Raw genomic sequence first — 25,940 nt, 5'->3', positions numbered from 1 at the left:
TGGCAAGCACCGGTCTGATTTCTGACACTACAGATTTTTAAAAATAGTTTTTCTCCATGTGTCTGTCTAGAGGTTTATTGATGTTAATGATCTTTTTGAAAAATCTGCTTTGGGTTTCATTGCTTCTCTATTGTTTTTCTGTACAATTTTATTGATTTCTGTTCTTTCTTACGTCATTGTGCATTTGCTTTGGATTTAATTTACTCTTTTTTTTTTCTGTTTTTTTTTTTTTAAGATTTTATTCATTTATTCATGAGAGGCACACAGACTGAGGCAGAAACAGAGGCAGAGGGAAAAGCAGGCTCCCTACTGGGGAGCCTGATGCAGAACTCAATCCCAGGACCCCAGATCACGTCCTGAGCCTGAGGCAGACGCTCAAACACTAAGCCACCCAGGCGTCCCTCTTTTTCTGATTTCTTAAGACGGAAGATTAGATTACTGATTTGAAATTTTTCTTGTTTTCTAGTTTAATGTTTAAATTTCCATTTAAGTACTGGTTTGGCAGTGTCCACAAATTTTGATAATGTTGCATTTCATTTTTATTAAATTAAAAATATTCTCTGATTTTCCTTGTGGCTTCCTCTTTGACCCATGAGTTATTTAGAATTTGCAAATATTTTGTAGATTTTCCAAACATCATTCTGTTATTGATTTCTAATTTAATTCAGTTGTGATAAGAGAACATACTTTTTTATGATTTCAATTAGTTTAAATTTGATGAGGCTTATATTATGACCCAGAACGTGATCTATTTTGATAAATATTCCATGTGTCTTTGAAAAGAATGTTGTTTTTCTGTTGTTGAGTGGAATGTTCCCAAAATGTCAGTAAGATCAAATTCACTGATGTTATGTTCAGGTTTTTATACTCTGCTGATTTTCTGTCTAGTTGTCTTATCAATTACTGAGACAGGAATGTCGAAGTCTCCAACTGTGGACTTATCTATTTTGCCTTTCACTTCTAGAAGTTTTGCTATATGTATTTTGAAGCTGTGTTCAGTGTATGAACATTTAAGGCTGTTATGTTTTCATGAATTGATTCCTTTGTTGTTAGGTCCCTCTCTATCCCTGGTAATATTCCTTATTTTGAAGTCTAATTTGTCTGGTATTGATATAGTCCTTCTGCTTTCTTTGGACTGTGTCTGTATAGTACACCTTCTTGTATCCTTTTATTGTTAACTTAAATATGTCTCTGTGTTGGATGTGTTTCTAGTAGAGAGCATATAATTTGGGTCTTGCTTTTATTTATGCAACATAGTTCAAAAGTAAAATAAGTAGTCAATAGGGTGAGAGAAAATATTCACAATACATACAGACAATTAAAGGCCAATATGAAAATAGATAAAGAATTTCCACAAATTAATAGGAAAAAATCAGAAAACACAATAGAAAAATGAAAAGCAGGGGAAGTGGCAGGCAGAGGGAGAGGGAGAAGCGGGCTTCTCGCAGAGCAAGGAACCAGATGCAGGGCTCAATCCCGGGATCCTAGAATCATAAACTGAGCTGAAGGCAGACGCTTAACTGAGTGAGCTACCCAGGGGCCCCATATTGCTTTCTTTTTATTCCACTTTCTGGGAGATGTCATTGACTTTATCTTCCATATCTTCTTTTTCTTTTTTCATCTATCTTCTTTTTTGTCTATCTTTCATATCATGTTTTTCATCTCTGCTATCACACTTTTTTTTTATTTTCAAGAGCTTTGTTTTGTTCTCTGATCTTATTTTTTATAGTCCTCTGTTTTTAATTCATGCATCAAATTTCTTTCCTTAACTTTCTTAAAGATATTAATAAAAGATCTTTTGGTAAGTTTTCTTTAGTCTCTGTTTCCTCCAACTTATTTTATTTTTTGCTTTGTTTGATCTCTGTATTTCAAGATAGGATTTTTCCTTCAATTTCTGGTGATCCTTGACTGCTTATATTTAGAATGGGGCACCACAAAGCTGATTAGAAGCTCTATTCACGGGCAGCCTGGGTGGCTCAGCAGTTTAGCGCTGCCTTGGGCCAGGGCATGATCCTGGAGACCTGGGATCAAGTCCCTTGTGGGGTTCCCTGCATGGAGCCTGCTTCTCCCTCTGCCTGTGTCTGTGCCTCTGTGTGTGTCTCTCATGAATAAATAAATAAAATCTAAATAAATAAATAAATAAATAAATATTCTATTCATTTTGAATGGAGATTTTCAACTTTGATGTGATTGTCTTAGTTTGCTTTCCCTCAAAAAGGACCCCCCCACACACACACATCAGACATGTATTCAAATGAAAGTATTCAGTGGAAACACAGGTAGGGGAGCAAGGAAGTAAGACAGGGGAGAGAGGGCAGCCATAATGCTAGCTATCACTGAGAATAACTAAGCCTTAATCCTATGGAGAAATTGAGAAAATGTTGCAAAACCCACACCTCAGAATTATTCCAGGCAAGAGTGAGGGAGATGGGATATTCATACATCAAATCCTGACAGTCATTGGCTGAGAGCTGCTGCTGGGGGGGGAAAGTATTAATTCCCTAGCACTTCTGGCCTGCCTTATGCCTAAGCAGAGTAGCTTTCCTTGGCTTTGGAGAGAGATCACAAGCAGAGACTCAGATGCTGGCACTTGGAAGTCAGCAAGATACGCTGAAGTGGGGCTGTCCAGGGGACAAAGGTGGGGGTAGTTGTTAGGTTTTCTTTTAATGACCGGCGGAGGAAATTAAAGACAGCAGACCCAGGCGGTGGGTTGGAGAGTGCTTTAATGGGGAGCGCTTGGGGACGGGTTCCCGGACAGGCCCGAGTCAGGGAAGTCGGCCCAGGCAAACCGCAGGGGGGTTTATAAAGAGTTTCGGCGGGAAGAAGGGGGTTAGGGCGGCATTCGGGGAAGAGTTACAGGTCTTTGTAAGCCAAGTTAGGATATGGCGGCAAGGCGGCATTATTGGGAGGTTGCGGCCTTCAATCGGCCATTTTGAGGTCCCCAGTCTCGCCAGCCCGTCAGTAGTGACCTAGCTGGGCTATTACTTGGTTATATTCATCTGCACTTTTAGGTCCTTTCTTTTGTCCTTGTCAGGTTTTTTTTAGACAATCTCTTGTCTGGAGGGTTCCAGTCTGGTTGCCAGAGTTCTGTGAGCTAAGTGGGAGAAAAGGCTGTGAATCTCAACTTTCAGTGGAGAACTCTAAACTTTCACTTAATACTCCTGTTTTCGGATGGCACCTTTGCTGTCTGGTGTCCTCCAGTCTAGAGACTCTCTAATTGGTAAGTTCTAGGATATAAATTCTCAGACTTTTACTAGTTTAGGAGGAGGAGTCACATGCCTGCTCTCAAAAGAGAGGTATTTGGGGTTCAGCTGCTAAGTGGACTTCCAACTAAACCTTCTGCTTTTAGCCCCATACTCACCTCCATAGGTGACCAGTGTCACTAATTCTTTTTGCAGCTTCTGTGATGTAAATTTGGTTGCTGCTCTGCTTTCCCCAGCTTTCTCTGGTCTACTAAACTAGTTACCACTACTTTTTAGCTTTCAAGTTTCCAACATTTTGTTGCTATTGTCTCCTTTTCTATTCTCTTTGCTGTGTGATTTTGGTCATTAAAAAGAGTTCCTTATCAGAATTCCTCCTGTGTCCTTTTATAATCTACTATTTTATTACAGATATTTGTGACATTTTACCTCTAACTGACTGGGAGAACTTCATTTCAGTAACTTCTCAAAGAGATTATCACAAAGTTATTTGAGTAACAGGGCATTCTGATTGGCTGGTGAAGATTTCTCCCCCTTCTATTTTCTGCCTTTATTGTTTTAGAAGCTTGAAGCACTGATTGACCTTTTGCTATGTATCTATGAGAGAGAGAAAGGGATAAAGTGATGTCTTCTCACCATCACACCAGACCCTGGTACAAATTTGAGTGCTAGTGGTTAGTAGGTCCCAGTTCATTAGTGGAAGGAACTGTTTCCTGAGAAATGTCAGGGACTCCAGACACAAGTCCTACTGCTGTGGGGCTTAATGTCCCAGTTTGTCACAAACCCCAGCATTAATGTGGTACTCAGGATTGGCTGATGGCATTCTCTGTAGGATATCAGTTATAATAACAGCGAAGCTTCCTTAGCAACTTTGAGAACTATGGTCACTGAACCAGAATAGGAGAGGAGGAACACAGCAGATACTTCCTGGTGGCTACAGCTGTTGTTTACAAACACATGTAAGGCCTCCTGTGGGCTTATCTACAAATACCAAGGGAAGGAACTTTCTGCAGGATTGGCTATGCAAGTTGAGACCTATGGTGGCCTGCTGCACTGGTGACCCCTAATAGATGACTCCCAATATTCACAACCTTGTGTAGTCCCCTCTTCTTGAATCTGTCGCTGGCTCGGTCACATGAATGTAACCAATAGGGTATAGTATCCACTATGACCCAGTTCAGAGCCTAAGCCTAAAGAAACCCTGGTGGTTTCCATTTTTCCTCTCTTGGAAACTTTGGGTCTCTAGGTAAGAAGTCTATCTACTGTGCTGGAGAGACCGGGTGGAAAGGCCACACAGAGAGAGAGGGGCCCTGAGATTTCACAATAAAGAACGAAGGTCAGCCCTGGTGGCTCAGTGGTTGAGTGTCTGCCTTCAGCCCAGGGTGTGATCCTGGAGACCTGGGATCGTGTCCCACATTGGGCTCCCTGCATGGAGCCTCTCTCTCTCTCTCATAAATAAGTAAAATCTTAAAAAAAAAAAAAAAAAAAAAAAGGAAGAAGAAGAATAAGAATGAAGGAAGGAAGCCAGCAACAATGAGAATTGAGGCCTGAAATGTATGACTCCCATTGAGCAATTACAGTCATCCCCTGGCCACTCAAGCCCTCCAAGCTGAGTCCCAAGACATGTGAGGGAGGGAGCCCTTGTGGACCTTCCAGCCCCAGCAGACATCATGGGAGTCAGAGGCAAGCTATGACCTGCCAGAATTCCTGATCCATTGCATTGTGAGAAACAATAAAAACGGTTACTGATTTAAGACAAGTTTGGTACAGTTTGTTATGCATCAATAGATAACCCAACTGAACCAGAAGAACTCTGGGTTCTTGATGTTTGAGGGACTCCCTGTACTCACCAAAAAGATCTGATGACATTTAGATGTGCTCAAAAAGAGCTAAACATACAGGGCAGCTAAAAGCATAGCCTGATTTGGAAGAAAATATGCATTTTAGAATTTTTAAAGCGCTCTAAAAAATGGACCTAGGCAACCGTTTTCTTTACTTCTTGTTAGGCTTCAAAAACCCAACAAGAATGGGAAATGTCCCAAACACCAGTGCCAGATTGTGTGGCTCTTTGACCTGTCCCAGTATGAGCTCCCTCTAATACGTGCCAAGGGAGCTGGGGCCTCCCTCTCCACTTGTGATATATATATATATTTTTAGCAGTGGCTTAAATCTGATGCCTTTAGTTTAAAGCCAGATTAAGTAAACTCACTTTCATACTTGTTTTAAAAATAAACTCCTGCAAGAAAGAAAATACTCATCTTTATAGAATCCTCCCCCTGTGGTGCTGGCACATTCTCTCAAGAAATACCTTAAAGTAAGGAAAGGAAGATGAAGTTAGAAATCACAGGGGATAGGGATTGAATCCTATTTCTTTCATGTTTTAGCTGTGAGGCTTTGGAGAAGTTACCCAACCTCTGTCTGTGTTCCCTCATCATTAAAAAGTGAGAATGCTAATACCCACCTTAAAGGATTGCTTTGAGAATAAAATGAGGTAATGTGTATGAAAGTACATAACATACTGCTGGATGTATGGTTAAGACTCAAAAATATCTTGGTTCACTGTGCTGCATTCAAAGGTTATTGGAGCCAGGGTTATGTCTCATGGTAGTAGAATGAGGAGCCAGAGGGCTAGTCAGCTCAGTGGCAGTTTGGTTGGGTCACCATCACTGCCTTCTCTTCTCTCTATTGCCATTGACATAGATCCTAGAGATAATGGATCTTCTTTAAAATAGTAACCAGTTACCCTCTACTTCCTGTAACTCCTGTCCCTATTCTCATCATAGAAAACAGAGTTCTGGTTTTATCTCAAGGAAGAAATGATAATAGCTAACACCAATTATAAATGAGTCAGATATTTTTTTGCTTTGGGGTTTTAAAAGCCAAAGACTCATGGCATAAGAAAACAGTTTTGAAAGAATAATTGGAAAGTTGATTTTTCACAAAATGGCCACACATATGCATACACACATGCATACCCACACACTGACACATGTGGGCATGCCCACACTCAAAGGACTGGACAAAATTTCACTGGACTTCACAATAGGGAAGTCAAGCAGAGCAGGGAGCTAGAATAAATTTCACCACTGACTTAAAACCTTAGAAACTAATTTATTTATTTATTTATCTATTTATTTATAAAAGATTTTGTTTACTTATTCATGAGAGACACACACACACACAGAGAGAGGCAGAGACACAGGCAAAGGGAGAAGCAGGCTCCATGAAGGGGGCCCGACGTGGGACCCGGGTTCCCAGGTTCACACCCTGGGGCAAAAGGGCGCTAAACCGCTGGGCCACCGGGGCTACCCAGAACTTAGAAACTATTAATGAGTTTTTCACTCTGCCCTTAGCCAGAAAATGACCTCCTCTTTATTTGGTTATGGCATCAATCTTGTGAGGAGGTTCGGATTGTTTCAGAAGGAATGCTAAGAGAAGAAAAAAAAAGGGTGGGTGGCTCAATTGGTTGGGCATTTGGCTCTTGATTTTTCTCAGATCATGATCTCAGGGCTTTGGGATCAAGCCCCACACGTCTTGGGCTCTGTGCTTATTGGGAAGTCTGCCTCTCCTCTCTCTCTCTAAAATAAATAAATGAATCTTGTTGGGTGGGTGGGGGGAGGAAGAGCACCTGGGAGGCTCAGTTGGTTAAGCATCTGATTCTTGGTTTTGGCTCAAATCATGATCTCCTGGTTGTGAGATCAAGCCCTGTTGGGCTCTGTGTTCAGTGTGACATCTGGTTGGTTCAGACTCTCTCCTTCTCCCTTCTCCCTCTGCTCCTCCCTGCTGGCACTCACATCCAAGTGCTCTCCCTCTCTCTTTCTCAAATAAATACATAAATAAAATATTTTTAAAAAGAAAAGAGCTAATATGCATTATTGAAATTCAAAATTTTTCAACAAAACAATAGTCTTGAAAACCAAGCTCTGTGAGAGAGAAATAATTTTCTATATTCACTTAGCTAATATTTGATGAGATCAAGACCCAAACCCAGATTCAAATTTCTACCAAAGGAGGGGATAACTTAGTCTATTGTCTTTGGTTTCCTCATCTACCCATGATGCTGATAACACCTACATCAAAGAATTGTTTCCAAAAGGAACTTCTGTCTTCTAAAGTGGCAACCAGAGTCAGCAAGCCAAGGATATGATATGGAAGGAAAAAAAGAGAAGCTTGCCCTTTCCTGTCTTGGACATTGAAGAAGATATCTGGGAGGGGAGAATGAGATAAGAATCAAAGAGGTTTAACTTGGAATTGGGGAAATGGCTTCAGAAATACCCAGAAAATAGAAGAAATCACTGAAGTTATAATAAACTGGTACCCAATGTAGATAACTGAGCAAATCAGGGTGAACTGTCAGAGAGATAGTGTCTAATTTGTACTGTCAGTCCTTCCCCAATGATGAGCATTTAGTTGAGAGTCAAGGGCCTGCCATGGGCCATGGTGGAGTAGGAGGATGGCAAAGGAAATGGAGGCATATGGTTTGGACAGCTTGGGTCAGGGGCTGGATGGGGGACATAGTGGAAATTCAAGGGGCCCACTGGGCTTTGCAGAGCTATAGGGAGGTTGAGTCAGCCAGAGAGATGAGATCAGGTCTAGCCAAGAGAGACATGTGAGATACTCTAAGTGCTGACTTTAGTCAAAGGCCGGCAGGGTGAACATGACCAAGCGCATATTGGCCCATAAACCAAAGGACATACTGAAAGCATGAGAACCCCAGTTCCCTTCTTATACCCATCCCTGAGGAGATCACTTAAGCCTCATCTCTCTCTTCATGCACCCCCAACAGAAACTTAGCAAGAAGCCTGGGGGCAGGGAAGACGTCTGAGAGATCTGAGACTCTGAGCATTTTTATCTAGAGAGACTGAAAAGTATCTGAACACCCACTTATTCTTTGGTATTGCACTGAAACAACTCCAGCTTTTCATGCTACCTAGTGAATGAAGGTTGTAAGAAAAACCACATTACTTATAGATAAACTATTTCTCCTCACATCTCTGAGTTGTGGTGTAAGATAATTGATCCTACTAAAGAGCTTAGACATTGGTGGGGCCCTCAAAATGGCCTGCAATACTCAGTTTTTACTGTGTAACAAACAACTCCAAGCTCTCAATGGCTTACAATAACAATCACCTATTTTCATGCTTTTGGTGGTAGAAGTTGGCTATGGTTTGGCTTATCCATGTTGGGCTTAACAGAGAATGGTAGAACTTCAGGCTCCTGGTTATGTTCAGTTATTTAACCTGGGCCAAGCTAAAGGGGCAGTGGATATATAGAATTTGCTTTTCTCTTGACACATCACAGAGGTGTAAGAGGCCAAATCAAGTCACAAAAGCACATTTAAAGTATCTGGTTATATCATGTCATGACATTCCATTGGTCCAAGAGAGTCACATACCAAAGGGCATGAATGTGTACTTAAAGAGGAAGCAAAGTATGGGGAATAACAATCCAAACCATCACAGGACCACTGTCCCCTACCTACTCTTTCTTCCCTCCTCAAAACAGCAGTATTCCCAAATTGATCTAGGAAATCTAGGAGCAATATTTCCCTTGAGCAAAGAGTATCAGTAGAACATCACAGAAGACCCCGAAAGCCAGCACAGCAAGCATGATGGGGCAGAGTGAGGAAAGCCTGGGTCTTGGATGATAGAGTTAAATGTGTGTTTTTGTTTGTTGTTGTTTTTAAAGATTTTATTTATTTATTCATGAGAGACCCAGAGAAAGAGAGAGAGAGGCAGAGACACAGGCAGAGGGAGAAGCAGGCTCTATGCAGGGAGCCGGATGTGGGACTCGATCTCGGGACTCCAAGATCATGCCCTGGGCTGAAGACAGGTGCTAAACCGCAGAGCCACCCAGGGATCCCCGAGTTGAATGTTTTTAGCAGACACCTACTTCTAGACTTTTGTAATACGAAACAATTTGATGTGTTTATTGTTAGCTGAGTTTTTTGTAGATTTCAGTTGAGTACATCCAACTGATACTGGACTCCTATTAGCCCTATTTTTCCATAAGGCCTAGAGAAGTAAGTGCAGAAGGTTGGATTTGAACCCAAGCTTTGTCTGTAGAGCACATGCCTTTTTTTACCTTACTATGATACCTTACTTTCCAAGTCTTGTGTGGGGCTGACGCCCCTAATATACATGGCAGCTGATTCAAAGGATAATGCAATTAAATGACTCCATGGTGAAAAAGCAGAAAGTCTGGTCATAGCAGTAAAAAATATCAACATGGCTTTGGTCTGGCCCTGTAGCCAAACAACTCAGAGAAGAGCCAGGACCAGGCACCAGAGGCTACTCAAATATAGAGCTCTACTCAGATGTAGAGTCCTGGGGTTTCCCTGAGTTTTATGCAGGAGAGGTGTCATGTGATGGTGACCCCACTCAACAATTTAATCAACCTGCACATTTAAAACAAGCTCTCTCAAACTCCTGCTCCCTTCATCCCCTCTGTTCTTTTTTGAAACAACAAAAAGGAAATTTGGCAAATAGCAGGCTAAGCCATCAATCTTCAAATCTATTCTATAGATCAAGATTTCTGGGTCATGTGGAAATAGCTGTCTAGGTAGATACCAGGGACTGACCCAACAATTATATCCCACACGGGAGGTGCTCAGGCAAGTGTACTGAATGAATGAACAAATCACAATCTGGGATTTGTGATGATCCTTACTGCAACTCTAGAGATCTGTTGGCCAGTGTATTTGGTAATTGAACCTAAAGGGCTAACTGATGCTAGTCAAAGTCATGTGAGACATATCGGCTAGGATACCTAGGATATAATATCTTTCCAGGGAATAGATTTCTCATACCTCTGTCCAAGGCACTTCCTAGTATTGACATATAGATGCAGAATAAACATGATAGTCACTGAGCATGAGTCAGAGGGGTGAGGACATGGTGAGTAAGCTTTCTCTGGCTCCCCATAGAAGACATTGAGCCACCTCTGCCTCGAGAAGATAGGGGAATTTTGTAAGTGTAATCTATTTTTGGATACAGTTTTGTTACAGAGTGAAATATATGGGCAGCCTAGGTGGCTCAGCGGTTTAGTGCCACCTTCAGCCCAGGGCCTGATCCTGGAGACCCGGGATCGAGTCCCACCTCGGGCTCTCTGCATGGAGCCTGTATGGGCTCTCTCCCTCTGCCTGTGTCTCTGCCTCTCTCTCTCTCTTCTCTGTCTCTCATGAATAAATAAATAAAATATTTTAAAAAAAGAAATATATAATTTAAGTTGGTATTTTGAGGGACTCTTCTTTCTATTAAGAAATCTACTTCTTTCTAAGGCCCAGTCTCCTGTCTGTGAGAGTATCTGCAGAGTCTTCCCCAAGAACCTACATAGCACTTGGCTCTCAGATAGCATGATGAATGCCCAGGGTTCTAGCAGACCTCCAGTGATGATGGGGTCCCTGGTACTGACACATCTCTGTCATCACTATCTTTTTATATTGGGCTTCTGCATAGAGGGACCATGATGAGGCATCCACTTCCATCTACAACCCTCTGCTTTCATAATTGGGGCTATATGGTCTTTCCCAGTTCTTATCTTTTACTTGCTCTGAAGTAGAAGGCCTTCATAGGGAGCTCAAATTTGCCCATATTTAAGAATAACTTGGTTCATATTCCATTTTGAGGCTATTTCTTTTATTCATTCATGTAATCAAACAGTCAGCAAATATTGATGGCCAATTTTGTGCCATCAGTGTGCTAACCACTGGAGTAGTGCTTAACAAAACTGTAGGTCCCTTCCTCTGTGCAACTTGTGGCCCAGCTGAAAATATTTACATTTAGTGAGACATTAACCTCAGTTGGTTAAGTGTCTGTCTTTGGCTCAGGTCATGATCTCAGGGTCCTGGGACCGAGGCTTGAGTCAGTCTCCCTGCTCAATGAGGAGTCTCCTTCTCCCTCTCCTTCTGCCCCTCCCTCAGATAGTTCTCTCTCTCTCTCTCTCTCTCTCTCTCTCGCGCGCGCGCGCTGTCTCTCTCAAATAAATAAATAAATAAATAAATAAATAAATAAATAAATAAATCTTTAAAAAAGAAAAAGTAAAAATGCTCCATGAAATGGATACAGAGTTATAACCAACATTAAAACAAAAACATTAAAAAAAAAAAACATACATTTTCCCAGAGAAGAGAAAGAGTATGTAAGAGTATACTTTCAAACTATTTGGGGATCCCTGGGTGGCGCAGCGGTTTAGCGCCTGCCTTTGGCCCAGGGCGCGATCCTGGAGACCTGGGATCGAATCCCACGTCGGGCTCCCGGTGCACGGAGCCTGCTTCTCCCTCTGCCTGTGTCTCTGCCTCTCTCTCTCTCTCTCTGTATGACTATCATAAATAAATTTAAAAAAAAATTAAAAAAAACACAAAAAACTATTCTATGGGGTACCTGGGTGGTGCAGTCGGTTAAGCATCTTCCTTTGGCTCAGGGATCCAGTCCTGTGTCAGCTCCCTGCTCAGTGGGAGCCTGCTTCTTCCTCTCCCTCTGCCTCTCCCCTTGCTTGTGTCTTGAGATCTCCTGGCATTGACATCAGGTTCTCTGCTCAGTGCAGAATCTGCTTCCCCATTCTCTCCCTCTGCCTACTGCCTCCCCCCACCCCCACCCCTGCCTCATATACTCTCGCGCTCTCTCTCTAAAATAAATAAGTAAATCTTTTTTTAAAAAAAGGAATCAGGAACTCCTGGGTGACTCAGTCGGTTGAGCATCTGCCTTCTGCTCAGGTCATGAGCCAGGGTCCTGGGATCAAGCCCTGCATCGGGTTCTCTGTTCTAGGAGAGCCTCCCTCTTCCTCTTTTTCCCACTCGTGCTCTCTCCATCGCTATCTCGGTTCTGTCTCTCTTAAGTAAATAAATAAAATCTTTTTTTTTTTTTAAGATTTTATCCATTTATTCATGAGAGAGAGAGAGAGAAGCAGAGACTCAGGCAGAGGGAGAAGCAGGCTCCCTGCAGGAAGCCGGATGCAGAACTCAATCCCAGGACCCGGGATCATGCCCTGAGCCAAAGGGAGGGGCTCAACCACTGAGCTATCCAGGCATCCCCAATAAATAAATAAAATCTTAAAAAGAAAAGAAAAGGAATCACCCAATATATGATCTTTTGTGTTTGGCTTCCTATTTCAGCATGTTTTCAAAGTTCATCAAAGTAGCATGTATCAGTAGTACATTCCTTTTTTATGGCTGAAACTATTTCATTCTATGTATATATCATAATTTGTTTATTCATCAGTTGATGGACACTTAAGTTGTTTCTGCCTTTGGCTATTATAAATAATGCTGCTATAAACATTCTTGTACAATTTTCTGTGTGGACACATGCTTTTATTTCTCAGGTAAAATTGCTGGTTTGTGTCAACATAAACAAAACTGGACCCTCCTTAAAGTGGTAAGGACAAACTTTAGTCAGTAAGATACTGTTGCAGCAGGGAAAAGAGGCCAGCATGAATGAAACTCAACTTTGATACAGAGGTAACTGGGCATTGAAAAGGGGAGTGAGTGGCAACTTAGTAGAGTGGAAATGAAAAATTTAAAAAGCAGGAATCCCAGTGGTTTGGTCCATGTGAAATCCATTCGAGTTTATTAACTGGTGCTTATCCAAGTTAGGCTCCTACCCTCCCACAGAGGCTGGGAGGCAGGGGTGATAACCTTAGGCGTTGGCTAAACAGTAAGTTCCTTTGGCAGCCTTGAGTTTTCTCAGGTAGGCACTTAAAGGAGGGGCAAGGATCATCCTAGAGCTGTGGCCTTGAGCTATTAGAAATGATGCTGGTATTAGTTTAAGTCTTTATAGAGCTAGATGGAAAGGGCTTAGAGGAGCCTGGTTGGAGTTTGGTCAAGGAGAGAATCTTTTCCAGTCATATGGTAACTCTGCATTTAACTTTTGAAAGAGCCCTGGTTATCATTGTGTGCCTTTTGAAATACATGTGAATATATTGCTATTCCAAAAATTAAGCTAATAACAAAAGGCACACTATAGGAGACATCATATATAGGCATATAACCAAGAAGAATTTATGGAGAACGCCTTCAAATCAATATGAAAAAGACAATAAATCCAACACAAAAAGTGAAAATGGTACAAAAGACAATTCCTCAAAGGAAAAACAAAAACTGCCAATTAAAATAACAATGAGATAACATTTTACATCCATCAAATTAACAAAGATGAGTCTGGTAATAGCAAATGTTGGTGACTCTATGGGGCAATAGGGACCCTTAAAAAAAAAGATTTTATTCATTTATTTGACAGGGAGAGAAGAAAGTACAAGCAGGGGGAGCAGCAGAAGGAGAGGGAGAAGCAGACTTCCTGATGAGCAGGGAGCCCAAGGTAGGACTTACTGAGCCACCCAGGCACCCTGATCTGTGGTATATTCATATAATTGAATACAACAGTGGTGTTCTGTTCCCCATGGTAGCCACAAGCGACATGGGGCTACATAAACTTAAATTTAAATATTTAAATTAATTCTATGTTTTAAATTTCAAATTTTAAATTTAGTTCCTCAATCACATTAGTTTTATATCAATTGTTCAGTGTGGTACCATACTGGACAGTGTAGTTATAGAACATTTCCGTCATTGCAGAAAGTTCTGTTGGACAGCATGTTATAGAGTAGATAAAATGAGTCATCCGGGTCTATATGTTTCAGAATATATGTTTCAAAAATATAATATTGATAGGAAAAAGCCAGCAAGCTGCCTGTACACTTAGAGTATCCTCTCATTTGACTGGTTTGGAAGAAATTCATAACATCCATTGCCTTCAGAGATGTGAAGTGTGTGGTGAGGGATGAAGTGGTTGGTAGACTTTTCATATACATCCTTTGCCTCTTTTAAATTCTGAACCATGCAATTGTATCATCTATTCAAATATAATAAAATAAATTCTGGCTCCAACCAATTCAAGAAAAACACTTAAGGCATGTAAAGCCTTTTTGGAGTTTGGCAAAACCATATTTACTGGTTACTTATTGAAACCTATCCACCAGATTGTCTAAAAAAATAACCTTGTGTTTCCTTTCTGTGATATTTTACAATTTCCACAGAACGCAAAATTTGAATATTTTCATTGAAACTTCTACAGCAAGATCCTGCTCAATCTTTTGTATTTGTTTCACGTGAAACTGAGAAACTGTGACTAAAAAAGTTGTGAAAGTACTGGTAAGAAAAATGTAATGTGAACACAAGACAAAACTGTAATGTATTAGCTAATAAATATAACCAGTTTGAACACATTAAAATGCTGTATATTCTCACAGACACATAAAAATACAGTGATAGTACAAAATAATTCATGGGAATGATAATGATTCAGGCTGGAGGTTACCTCTGGGGAGAGGGAAGGTATCAGGAAGGAGGACACAGGGGCATCAATTGACTCTACAACATTTTACTTACTAAAAAAAAGGAGGGGGGGCAAATTGTTAGTGTCGGAAAGGGGGTGGTGATTCCGTGGGGTTTCATTATTGCCATGCTGTGTGGTTTTATCTTTCTTTTCTTTTCTCTTTTCTTTTCTTTTCTTTCTTTTCCTTTCTTTTCTTTTCTTTTCTTTTCTTTTCTTTTCTTTTCTTTTCTTTTCTTTCTTCTTTCTTTCTTTCTTTCAGATTTTACTTACTTATTCATGAGAAACGCAGAGACAGGCTGAGACACAGGCAGAGGGAGAAGCAGGCTCCCTCTGGGGAGCCCCATGTGGGACCCATCCCAGGACCCCAGGATCATGACCTGAGCTGACGCTTAACCGCTGAGCCCCCCAGGCGTCCCTGTTACTTGGTTTTCTACTTAAGAATTTCAATTTGCTCCTCCCTCTGCCTATGTCTCTGCCTCTCTCTGTGTGTTTCTCATGGATAAATAAGTAAAATCTTAAAAAAAAAAAAAAAAAAAAAAAAGAAAGAAAGAAAGAAAGGAGAAAGAAAGAGAAAGAGAAAGAAAGAAAGAAAGAAAGAGAAAGAAAAAAAGAAAGAAAGAAAGAGAAAGAAGAAAGAAGAAAGAAAGAAAGAAAGAAAGAAAGAAAGAAAGAAAGAAAGAAAGGAAGGAAGAAAGAAAGAAGAAAGAAAGAAAATTTCAACTTGGGGCATCTGCCTTGGACTCAGGTCCTGATCCTACGGTCCCCAGAAGGAGCCTGGAGCCCGGGTAGGGCTCCCTGTTCAGCAGAGAGTCTGCTTCTCCCTTTCCCTCTGCTCCTCCCCACACTAGTGGTTTCTCTCTAGCAAATAAATAAATCTTTTTTAAGAAAGAATGTCGGGGGATCCCTGGGTGGCGCAGCGGTTGGCTCCTGCCTTTGGCCCAGGGCGTGATCCTGGAGATCAGGGATTGAATCCCACGTCAGGCTCCCGGTGCGTGGATCCTGCTGTTCCCTCTGCCTGTGTCTCTGCCTCTCTCTCTCTCTCTCTCTGTGTGACTATCATAAATAAATTAAAAAAAAAAAAAATGTCGGGACGCCTGGGTCAGCGGTTGAGCGTCTGCCTTCGGCTCAAGGTGTGATCCTGAGTCTGGGGATCCAGTCCCTCATGCGGTTCCCTGGGAGGAGCCTGCTTCTCCCTCTGCCTATGCCTTTGCTTCTCTCTTTGTCTCTCATGAATAAATACACAAAATCTTTAAAAATAAATAAATAAACATAAAAATTTTTAAAAGAATGTCATCTTAAAAAATAATAATATAAACACCTTATTAACAATCGCTGATCATCCCTGTGGGCCAGACACCCAGGGCCCACCATGAGTCCTGCGCCACCCCTGAGCCTCTCACTCTGACTGATAGGGTGAGCAGTCATCCTTGCCTCCGGGCCTTTCCCGTTGCCGTCGCGGTTGCGGAGAGTGGAGAGGCTGGTGTCCTCTGTGAATTGCACGCACACCCGCCTGCACAGTCCCTGCAGCACCTTCCTGGTCCTGGTCAGCTTGATGGGCTGCAACAGCTTGTGTCCACAGTGGCAGCACCGTGGTGGTCAGATGGAGAGCTCCTTATTTTGAAAAAGAAAGAGATGGGGGAAAACATCATTTTAGGCTTTAAAAAATGTGAAGGCCTGGATGTGAGAGAACATCGTCCATTTTTGAGGAATTTAAAAAAGCTTTGCAGCTGGATTTGCCCAGGAGAAGTCTGGCCACGTGGACATGGGCAGCGCACTGGACCATTTAAGCCATGATGACAGAAATACACATGTAAGCCTGCCTTCTTTTTTCAAAGACTTTATTTTTAAGTAATTTCTATACCCAGCATGGGGTTTGAACTCATAACTCCAAGATCAGGAGTCACCAGGCACTAACTGAGCCAGCCAGGCACCCCTGTAAAAGGCCTTCTTTATAAAGAAAATATAATGGGCACCTGGTGGTAGAGTCAGCACTGCATGATGTTGGGTTGTGAGTTCAAGCCAAAGGTTGGATGTAGAGATTATTAAAAATAAACTCTTAAAAAAGAAAAGAAAATATAAGATCAGATATAAATTTTTCTTTGAAGGATAGAAACCTGTTTTTATTTATTTTATTTTTTAAAAGATTTTATTTATTTATTCATGAGAGACAGAGACAGAGAGAGAGCCAGAGGGAGAAGCAGCCTCCATGCAGGGAGCCTGATGTGGGACTCGACCCCAGGTCTCCAGGATCAGGCCCTGGGCTGAAGGCAGTGCTAAAGCACTGAGCCACCTGGGCTGCCTAGGAAATCTGTTTTTAGTTAGCAAAGGGCTCACTAACTGGACTTGGAAAACTTCAAAAAGCTAAATACAAATCTCAAAGTGAATTCATTTTTGCATTGCACTTACTGCTCTCAAGACTGTGGCATCCAAAGGGAAGAGAATGCGTATGATTGTACATACTGTGCTGAGGTTGTCACATCCATGATCTCTTGTTTTTGTCATTGCCTCTGTATCTGCTCATCTATCTGTACTCCTCACTGGTTGAGAACTTCCAAAAAGGCAGGGACGAGTCTGTCCTGTCTCTGCCGTGAGCCCAGCATCCAGCACAGTATGACACATGCACACAGCCCCTGACTCCGTGCCACAACTGACCTGGCTTCTTGTGTTTGTTTTAATTGCTGAGTCAACAGCTTTCTTCTTGGTCGCTTGTTTTATACTTATTAGATAAACCAAAAGAACTGTTGAGTTGGTTTTACAAACATGTGTAGAGGCATACATGGCTGAAATTAACCACCTAACAATAGAACATGTCTATGTTCAGAGTCCATCAATGGTTGGGGATTTTGAGGTATTTTCAAGTATGGAAAACTGACTGACTTAGCATCTTCATCTCCAGCACATGCACATTGTCTCATGTGATAATTAAGGAGTGTGACGGTCCTCCCAAATCCATAGTACATGTTTGCTGCAAGAGTTAACTGCAATTTTCTGGTCTTTATCTCCAACCCTGGCTAAGCCAACACAGTGTCTCCTTGTTGAGTATCGATTCTCCAGAAGTTGCTGTGCTGCTTGGATTTCATTCATATACTAAGAAGGTTCATAGGTCTTCCTTCTTTTGATGAGATTTTCCAAAGACTGCTCCTTTACTTCGATGTCTAGTAAGGAGAGTGTGTGTGTGTTGTTCAGTCTATTCTTCTTCACTTTGTCAAAGAAGCTTTCTGGTCTCCAAGTGTCTGTCCAAAAAACAATAGAAATTTTCTCTCCACATTTATACAACTGTAAACCACAGCAGCCTACAGCATTTATTATGGAAGCATTTTGAATAACTCGATAAGAGATTCCCAGTTTTGTTCCTCCCAGAATAAGATCACTGTGTATTGTATCCCCAAGTGGATTATCAACCATGAGGAAAGCAACATCATTGATATCAGCATCCTTCAAAATATTATCTGCTTCTTGTTCCACTTCTTCCCTATCAGCAAGAATCAATTTTCTTCCATGCTCTTCCAGGGTTTTCTTCCCTACTGTCAAGACTAAGGTATAGGCTTCCAGATACACTTGAGTGCAGCATTTTACAGCTTCCAGGCCCTTGAATGTTGATGTTCTTGGCATCACCCAAGCCCAAGCTAACCAGGTAACACATTTCAAAGTCCAGGGGGACAGAGACCACCAACTGCTCCCTTTCTGAAGAAGCAGTTAAGGATTGGAGTGCTTCTTACACTGAATTTGCATCCTGCATAAACATGAAGCAAGACAGGGGCACCTGGGTGACTAATTCGGAGACTGCCTTCATCTCAGGTCATGATCTCGGGGTCCTGGGACTGAGCCCCACATCAGGCTCCCTGCTCAGTGCGGAATCTGCCTGTTACTCTCTTTCTGCCTCTTCTCCCCCTCCCTGCTCATGCTCTCTCTTTCCCCCTCTCTCTCAATTAATAAAATCTTTAAAAATATGGAGCAAGACATTTTTAAGTGTAGTAACACTCTTTCTTCTTTTATGACTAATTTTTTCTGAGGAGCACTGATCAAAGAAAGGAAAATGGCTCCTTAGACCTACTTTGAAGGGTGTATCTTCCCTGAATCTTTGACACTGCTTTGCAGAGCGATAGTGGACCTCACTCCAGGGAGTGTCTGTCTCCTGTGAAGCCTATATGTGAGGAGAGAGGGTGTGGTGGTGTTTAGTGATGCCTCCTTGGCAATTGGAGACTGAAGAGGGAGGTCTGCTCTACAGGCCGGGATCATGAGCATTCACCCTCTTTTTATTTAACACCTTGCATTTCTCATCAAAGAAATGACAGTAAAATATAGAAAGCCCCATTTCTTTCTTCTAACACAACCTCTACCCTACTTATGTGACCAAATATTTCCCAGTCTGGATATGAAATCTTCCATTATGAGAAACTCTCTAGGATGTCCATTCAATATGGTTTGTAGTTGTGGAATTTTGTGATCCGGACATATGGTAGAAAAGAGCATTCTTGTAGCAATTTGAATTGGAATCTAGATGGTGCCTGGCCTCTGAAAGTGCCCTCCAGCCCAGTGTCATATGAGAATTCATCCCCCATCCCGCTGCCCCTCCAATTCCACATCTGTGCTGTTAGCTGAGTTTGGATAGTCCGTGAGAACGGGGAAGAATGAGATGGCAAAAGAGAATCCAGCCGTCTGTTTGTAGTTAATGCTGGGTGCTCTCTTATCACTCTGAGAACTGGAAAGTTATTGGGAGAATAAGTACCACATGGACTAAAAATCTCTATTGGTCTTTGGGTAGAAAAATGCAAACAGGAGTTTTGCCATGTTCCCCGTCCAATCTTTCTGTCCTCAAAAACATCTCAATGAATATCATGGAGGGGAGGGGGCAGGGATTTAATCCTCCATCCGGGAAAACTTTTTTTTTTAAGATTTAATTACTTATTTGACAGAGAGAGAGCACAAACAGGGGGAGCAGCAGGCAGAGGGGGAGGGAGAAACAGGCTTCCCACTGTTGGTCCTTCCAACAGGGACCTCAGATGCTTGGATTCAGGACTCAATCTCAGGACCACGGGATCATGACCTGAGCAGAAGGCAGATGGACTGAACCACCCAGGCGCCCATCAGGGAAACCTTTTTTTTTTTTTTTTTTTTTTTTTCAGGGAAACCTTTTTAAAATAACTTTTCATGCCTAGGTATCATAACCATGTTACATGACATTTGAAAACATAGTGAAAAGTTTTGCATTTTTATTATTTTTCTTTTTCTTAGGCATGCTCTTTTTCTTAAACACAATTTTGAATGTAGTGTATATGCAAGGGGGTGAACTTCTTCATGTACCTAACACCCTAAATGCTTTCCTTTGTGGAGAATCCAGATGTAGTGATGTGTTTTTGAAAGCAAATATGCTATACTTTTTTTTTTTACTTGAATAACTCACAAGGAAGGAAGCTAGATTTAGAATCTAACTTGGCAAGATAATATGTAGATATGGTTAATTATAACAAAATCAGCAAGGTCTCAAACTTGGTGTTATCAATATAAGGTCAATGGGCAAATGTAACTTCATATAACAAATATAGTTTTAACTTGAAGTGAACACACATACTTCGCTATGACAAATTCAATTTTCTACAATAAAAGAAAACAAAACCTTAAATTTTAGGTTATAATTTCTGGAGTTAGAAGTAGCCTATCAGAGAGGCTACCTGATTTTATCCCCCTTTTATTTATTTATTATTTTTTAAAATTTTACTTTATTTAAATTCGATTACTTAACAAATAGTGTATCATTAGTTTCAGAAATAGTGTTCAGGGCAGCCGGGTGGCCCAGCGGTTTAGCGCTACCTTCTGCCCAGGGTGTGATCCTGGAGCCTCGGGATCAAGTCCCACGTTGTGTTCTCTGCAGGGAGCCTGCTTCTCCCTCTGCCTGTGCCTCTGCCTTTCTCTCAGTGTCTGCCATAAATAAATAAATAAATAAATAAATAAATAAATAAATAAATAAATAAATAAATAAAGTGTTCAGTGATTCATCAGTTGCATTTAACACCCAGTGCTCATTACCTCACATACCCTCCTTAAGGACCATCACCCATTACCCCATCCCCCACCCATTTCACTTCCAGCAACCTCCTCTTTGTTTCTTATAGTTAAGAGTCTCTTACAGTTTGCCTCCCTCTCTGATTTCATCTTATTTTATTTTTCCCTCCTTTTCCCAATGATCCTCTGTTTTGTTTCTTAAATTCCACATTTTCCCACTTTTTAAAATGACATGAAAAAAAAAAAACAAGTAAAAAATAAAATGAAATGGTAGCTCCTCTTTAACTGCAGACAGAGCATGCCCAAAACTAATTTTGTAAAAGCTTCTTCCCTTGGCCAGATGTTGGTCCATTGCAACCTGGAGTCTAGCTTGATATTTATTGTCTTTTTTTTTTAATTTTTTTAAAATTTATTTATAATAGTCACACAGAGAGAGAGGCAGAGACACAGGCAGAGGGAGAAGCAGGCTCCATGCACCGGGAGCCCCATGTGGGATTCGATCCCGGGTCTCCGGGATCGCGCCCTGGGCCAAAGGCAGGCGCCAAACAGCTGCGCCACCCAGGGATCCCGATATTTATTGTCTATAGCTATAGCTCTACCTGTATGTGCCTGTACCTAAGCCGCACTGAAAGACCTCATGTCAACAAAGTGCTTTTCTTGCAACACTTCCCATTAGACATCACTCTCATTTGTAACTGATTTGAACCAAGGTTGAATTACAATCTTTTAAAATTTATAATTTATTTCTATGCCACACCTGCTACTGTGGAGTGTTTAAACGGAATGGCATTTAAGGTCTGTTTCTCCAATTGACTCTAAGTTCCCTGAAGGCGGGGCTGTGTCAGTTTGGGTTCAGGGTTGAATCACAGGCAATAGCACACATAGAAGATGCACGGCCCCAATACGTGTTCTATCTGAGGTATACGTGTTGTTAGAAATATATGCAAATTAAATTTACATCACATAATATAGTTTTGTCATCTTCTATTTAATAACTATCCACTGGTGGAGGGGTACCTGGCTGGCTCAGTCTATGGAGCATGCAACTCTTGATCTCAGGGCTGTGAGTTCAAGCCCTATGTTGGGTATAGAGCCTAGTTAAATTTTTATTTTATTTTTATTTATTTGAAAGAGCTTCTCTGCACTCTTTCCCCTAGAGCCTGTAGACAAGGACCCAGGAGTCACCTCAGTGCTGTAATACTCTAGGAAAAACTGGACGCCTTCCTTTCCAGAATAAACCATAAGACCTACTCCTCTCCTGACTTCCTGTGGAAATGAGTGGGTCTTCTCCTCACAGGACCAGTAACTATATGTCTTGGTTTTGTTACCAAATAACATCCTGGGATAAAGGGAGAAAAACTTTGGGGGAAATCAATCACCTCTGGCTGGGTCCTCTCAGACCCACAGAAGTAGATCCAACCTTTGGAACCTCAGCTTCCGGCCTGTAACCACATCTCTACTCCTGCCAAGATGGAAGCTGCTTTTTCTGAATGCTTACTTATCTCATCGCTCACAGCTGAGATGAGAGCTTCCTCTGGAAATCTTTCTTCAGCGCCTCACTTCTGAGAAAGGTGATCTAATAGCACTTGTGTTCCTTTCACCATATGGTATTGTTGTGGTATTATTGTTGTCTGCCCCTCACTCCAAAACTGGAAGCTCTGAGAGGAAAGAGATTATGTTTGTCTTCTTCATCAAAGCCTAGCACAGTGCATGGCATGAGTGGGCACTTCAGAAATGTTGAATGAATTGTACTTGAAAACTGAATGACCTATTAACATTTTTCATAATAGTTTTATTTTTTTATTTTTTATAATAGTTTTAGAAATAAAATTTATCCTTTAAAGTGTACAAATCAATGGATTTTAGCATAGTCACAGAATTGTTCAATCATCACCCTACTCTTTTCTTTTTTAAAGATTTTATTGATTTATTCATGAGACACACACACACACACAGAGGCAGAGACACAGGCAGAGGGAGAAGCAGGCTCCATGCAGGGAGCCCAACGTGGGACTCAATCCCAGGACCCCAGGATCACGCCCAGGGCTGAAGGTGGCGCTAAACCGCTGAGCCACCGAGGCTGCCCCATCACCCCACTCTTAAGACCAAGGGGTCTGAGGATCAAGGCAATGACAACCGATTTTGTGGGAGAAGGTAACAGAGGCAAAATACCTGTAAGGGTCAGGGCCTAAGTAACACACTTTCCAGGAGAGTGAACACAAGAATTTGCTGGGGTAGGGTGGGGGGATGGAGGGTGACATCTTTCAGACAATCAAGGTAATTTTACTGCACACCTTGCCGTCTGTGGAGAGGTCTACAAAGGGCTGGGGAAGAGAAAAGGAAACTGCCAGATAAGCCAGAAAGAGAAGCAGAGGAGGAAAAGATGAAGGTTTCAGGAATGTGATTTCCAAGGTAAGAAATCCTCCTCAGTTTGCAGGAGGAAATCTCTGGGGAAGAGTCAAGGACCACCAAGGGTGATCCCACTCAGCCTGCTCCTGAGATGAGCAGATGGGTGAGACTCTACTAAGACTAGGCTTGGAGAACTCTTAATATCCCCCTTGGCTCAATACTAAGGTCATGGGGAGAAGTGAAATCTTTACAATATCAAGTCTTTCTCTGCAAGCACACAGTTTATCTTTCCATTAATTTAGATTTTCTTTAATATCTTTCAGTAAAACTTTATCATTTTATCCACAAAGGCCGGCATACCTGTTCAATTTATTAAGTACTTTATATCTTTGTTGCTATTGCAAATGGTATATTATTAAAATGTTTGTGCACAACATTTAACAAAGTGCACAAATCAAGTATATACCTTGGCTTTATATATGTATATGTTCATGTAACCAAATGGGAAATATTTTAAAAAATGTATTTATTTGAGAGAGAGAAGGTGTGGACCTGGGGAAGGCAGGGGTGGGTGGTGCAAAGGGGGAGGGAGAGGGGGAGAGAGAGAGAATCTTGAGCAGACTCCCCACTGGGCACAGAGCTCAATGCAGGGCTCAACCTCACCACCCTGAGATGATGACCTGAGCTGAAATCAAGAGTTGGACACAACTGACTGAGTCATCCAGGCACCCCTTAAGTGGGAAATATTATTAAAAGTTATACCTTCTGATGGTTGCTGCTGCTAGAATTGCAATAGATATTGTATATTGATTTTTGCTATATTGTTTTATATCCAGCAACCTTGCTAAACTTACCAATTCTATCTTAATTTTCTTTTGGGGTTGCTACACACACAGTAATTTCATTCATGAATACTGACGTTCCTTAGTTTTTTTCCTTAATCCTTATATATTTGTTGCTGTTGTTTATTGGACTGGCTAACCTTCCACTATTGTATTGACTAGGGTTATTAAGAGCAAGCATCCTTGGCTTGTTTCTCAACTTTTTTTTTAAGACTTTATTTATTTATTCATGAGAGAGAGAGAGAGAGAGAGAGAGAGAGAGAGAGAGAGAAGCAGGCTCCATGCAGGGAGCCCGACGCGGGACTCGATCCTGGGTCTCCAGGATCGGGCCCTGGGCTGAAGTTGGCACTAAACCCCTGAGCCACGCGGGCTGCCCCTTGTTTCTCATCTTAAGAGAAATGCTTACTATTATTGTGACGTGTGCTGCAGGATTTTTCAAGATGTCCTTTATCAGGTTATGGTGCATTCTTTAACAGCAACAGATGTTAAATATTTTGAGTAGTTTTTACATGCCAATTGACATGAATAAACTGTTGCCCCTTTAATGGGTCCATACTTGTAGTCTAACGTTTGTTTTTAACTTTGAGTAATGTCTTTTGCCGTAAGTTTCTTCTCAGTTCTCCCTCTTTTTTTTTTTTTTTTTAAGATTTATTTATTTATTCATGAGAGACACACAGAGAGAGAGAGAGGCAGAGACACAGGAGGAGGGAGAAGCAGGCTCCATGCCGGGAGCCCGATCCTGGGACTCCAGGATCATGCCCAGGCCAAAGGCTGGCGCTAAACCGCTGAGCCACCCAGGGATTCCCTCAGTTCTCCCTCTTTACCCATCCATTAAGTGTTGGTCTTATCACCATCCCCCCCCCCACACACACACACACACTCCTCTCTCTTCTTTTCAAGCTCCTGCTTTTTGTAGGTTTCCTAGGCTATCAACCGTTGGGGGATGACCACCCAGTTTTCAGACACTGGGTTTTTCAGATCCCCAGTCTGCTCCCTCCACAAGCAGGTTTGAATTTAAGTCAAAGCACTGGAATAAGGACGCCTGGCTGAGGTTGAGCATCTGCCTTCAGCTCAGGGCGTGATCCCAGGGACCCTGGATAGATGGAGTCCCACATAGAGCTCCCTGCATGGAGCCTGCTTCTTCTGCCTATGTCTCTGCCTCTCTCGGTCTCTCATGAATAAATTAAATCTTAAAAAGTAATAATAAAAAACCTCCCACTGGAATAGAAGATGGGTGGCTTGATTCCAGCTCTGTCGATCTCCAAAAATGCACCAAGACAGAACTCCCCTTCCTTTCAGTCTCATCAATAAAATCCCTGTCCCACCTCCAGGTTGGTTGGAAACTCCGACGAATAAATGCAGTACAATCACTGCAAATTCCTCGCAGGTGAAGGGTTTGATGTCTTTGACACTAAGATTGTTAGAGGTTGTGTGGGGTAACATATAGCTTGGATTTTGAAGCTGCTGGAATCTAGATCCACTCCCGATCATGAGTGTGACCTTGTGCTTGGATACCTAACCTTTCTAAGCCTACCTTTGTCCAGCTTGCAGAGAAGGGATGCAAAACACTCGACCGTAGTAAGAGCTCAATGAATTTAGCGATTATTAAGAGATAATGCACGTGCAGACAGCCTGAGAAGCATAGAAACTTCCTAAATGTAAGCAGTCTGCCGTCCGTGGGATGGAGGCTCCGGAGCCCTAAGGCAGCTCCAGCACCGGTACCGGCGCCCAGGTACCGAGGACATGGGGTGCCGAGGGGGACTGCAGGGAAAACCCCTCTGAGCCTCGAATCCCCACTGTCGGGCTTCCAGGAGCGCCAAGCTGCACCTCAAGTCCCTAGGTTTGGGGGGAAATGCCAAAATGACTGGGGAGGGGGTAGACGCGGCCACTCTCACGCCACCGGCGGGCTCCTGCTCCCACTTCCCGGGAGCTTTAGGGACCTCGCCTCCGCGGCGAGGCGCCGAGTCACGAACCCTAATCGCACAGACGCGGCCGGGGGTAACGGGGGTGCTCCCCGCCGCACTCGCTGGGGGCGGGGGCTGCCCCGTCGCGTCCCTCCCCCTAAGCGAGTCCCGTGTGCTCTCGCGTGATTCCTTTCTCCCAGCGTCCCCGCCCCCACCCCGCTGAGTTCGCGCGGCGCCGTCCGGGAATGCTCTGACGTGACGTGCTGCAGCCGGGAGCCGAGCGGAAGTGCAGCCCGACCCCGGCTGGAGGCG

General features: G+C 42.3%; 2 long non-coding RNA genes and 1 pseudogene across 5 annotated transcripts in view; 1 reads left to right on the top strand and 2 right to left on the bottom strand.

Annotated features, from left to right (window-relative positions):
• LOC140637210 (uncharacterized) overlaps positions 1-24,280 on the top strand; it is a 47,083-nt gene extending 22,803 nt beyond the window's left edge. Inside the window, exons 2-4 of one of the 3 annotated variants that reach the window (XR_012034454.1) lie at positions 13,436-13,513; positions 14,232-14,346; positions 21,691-24,280. This is a non-coding gene — a long non-coding RNA (uncharacterized lncRNA). Of the gene's footprint in view, positions 1-13,435; positions 13,514-14,231; positions 14,558-14,789; positions 15,026-21,690 lie in introns of those variants that run through there. The other 2 variants (XR_012034455.1, XR_012034453.1) reach the window with 2 other exon arrangements.
• LOC140637211 (uncharacterized) lies at positions 15,260-25,758 on the bottom strand. Of its 2 annotated transcripts, none has more exons than XR_012034456.1 (3): positions 25,259-25,758; positions 20,342-20,449; positions 15,260-16,141 (listed from the first exon to the last, which is right to left on the bottom strand). It is a non-coding gene; the product is annotated as an uncharacterized lncRNA (long non-coding RNA). The 2 variants fall into 2 exon arrangements; XR_012034457.1 differs by lacking the exon at positions 25,259-25,758 and adding an exon at positions 22,032-22,186.
• LOC140637206 (diphthine methyl ester synthase pseudogene) lies at positions 16,829-18,173 on the bottom strand (annotated as a pseudogene).
• Positions 25,759-25,940: the final 182 nt, after the last annotated feature.

The sequence above is a fragment of the Canis lupus genome, chromosome 7, assembly GCF_048164855.1.
Source record: "Canis lupus baileyi chromosome 7, mCanLup2.hap1, whole genome shotgun sequence".
NCBI lineage: Eukaryota > Metazoa > Chordata > Mammalia > Carnivora > Canidae > Canis > Canis lupus.
Note: the sequence above shows the minus strand (reverse complement) of the source record. Positions and strands in the feature narration are given on the sequence as shown.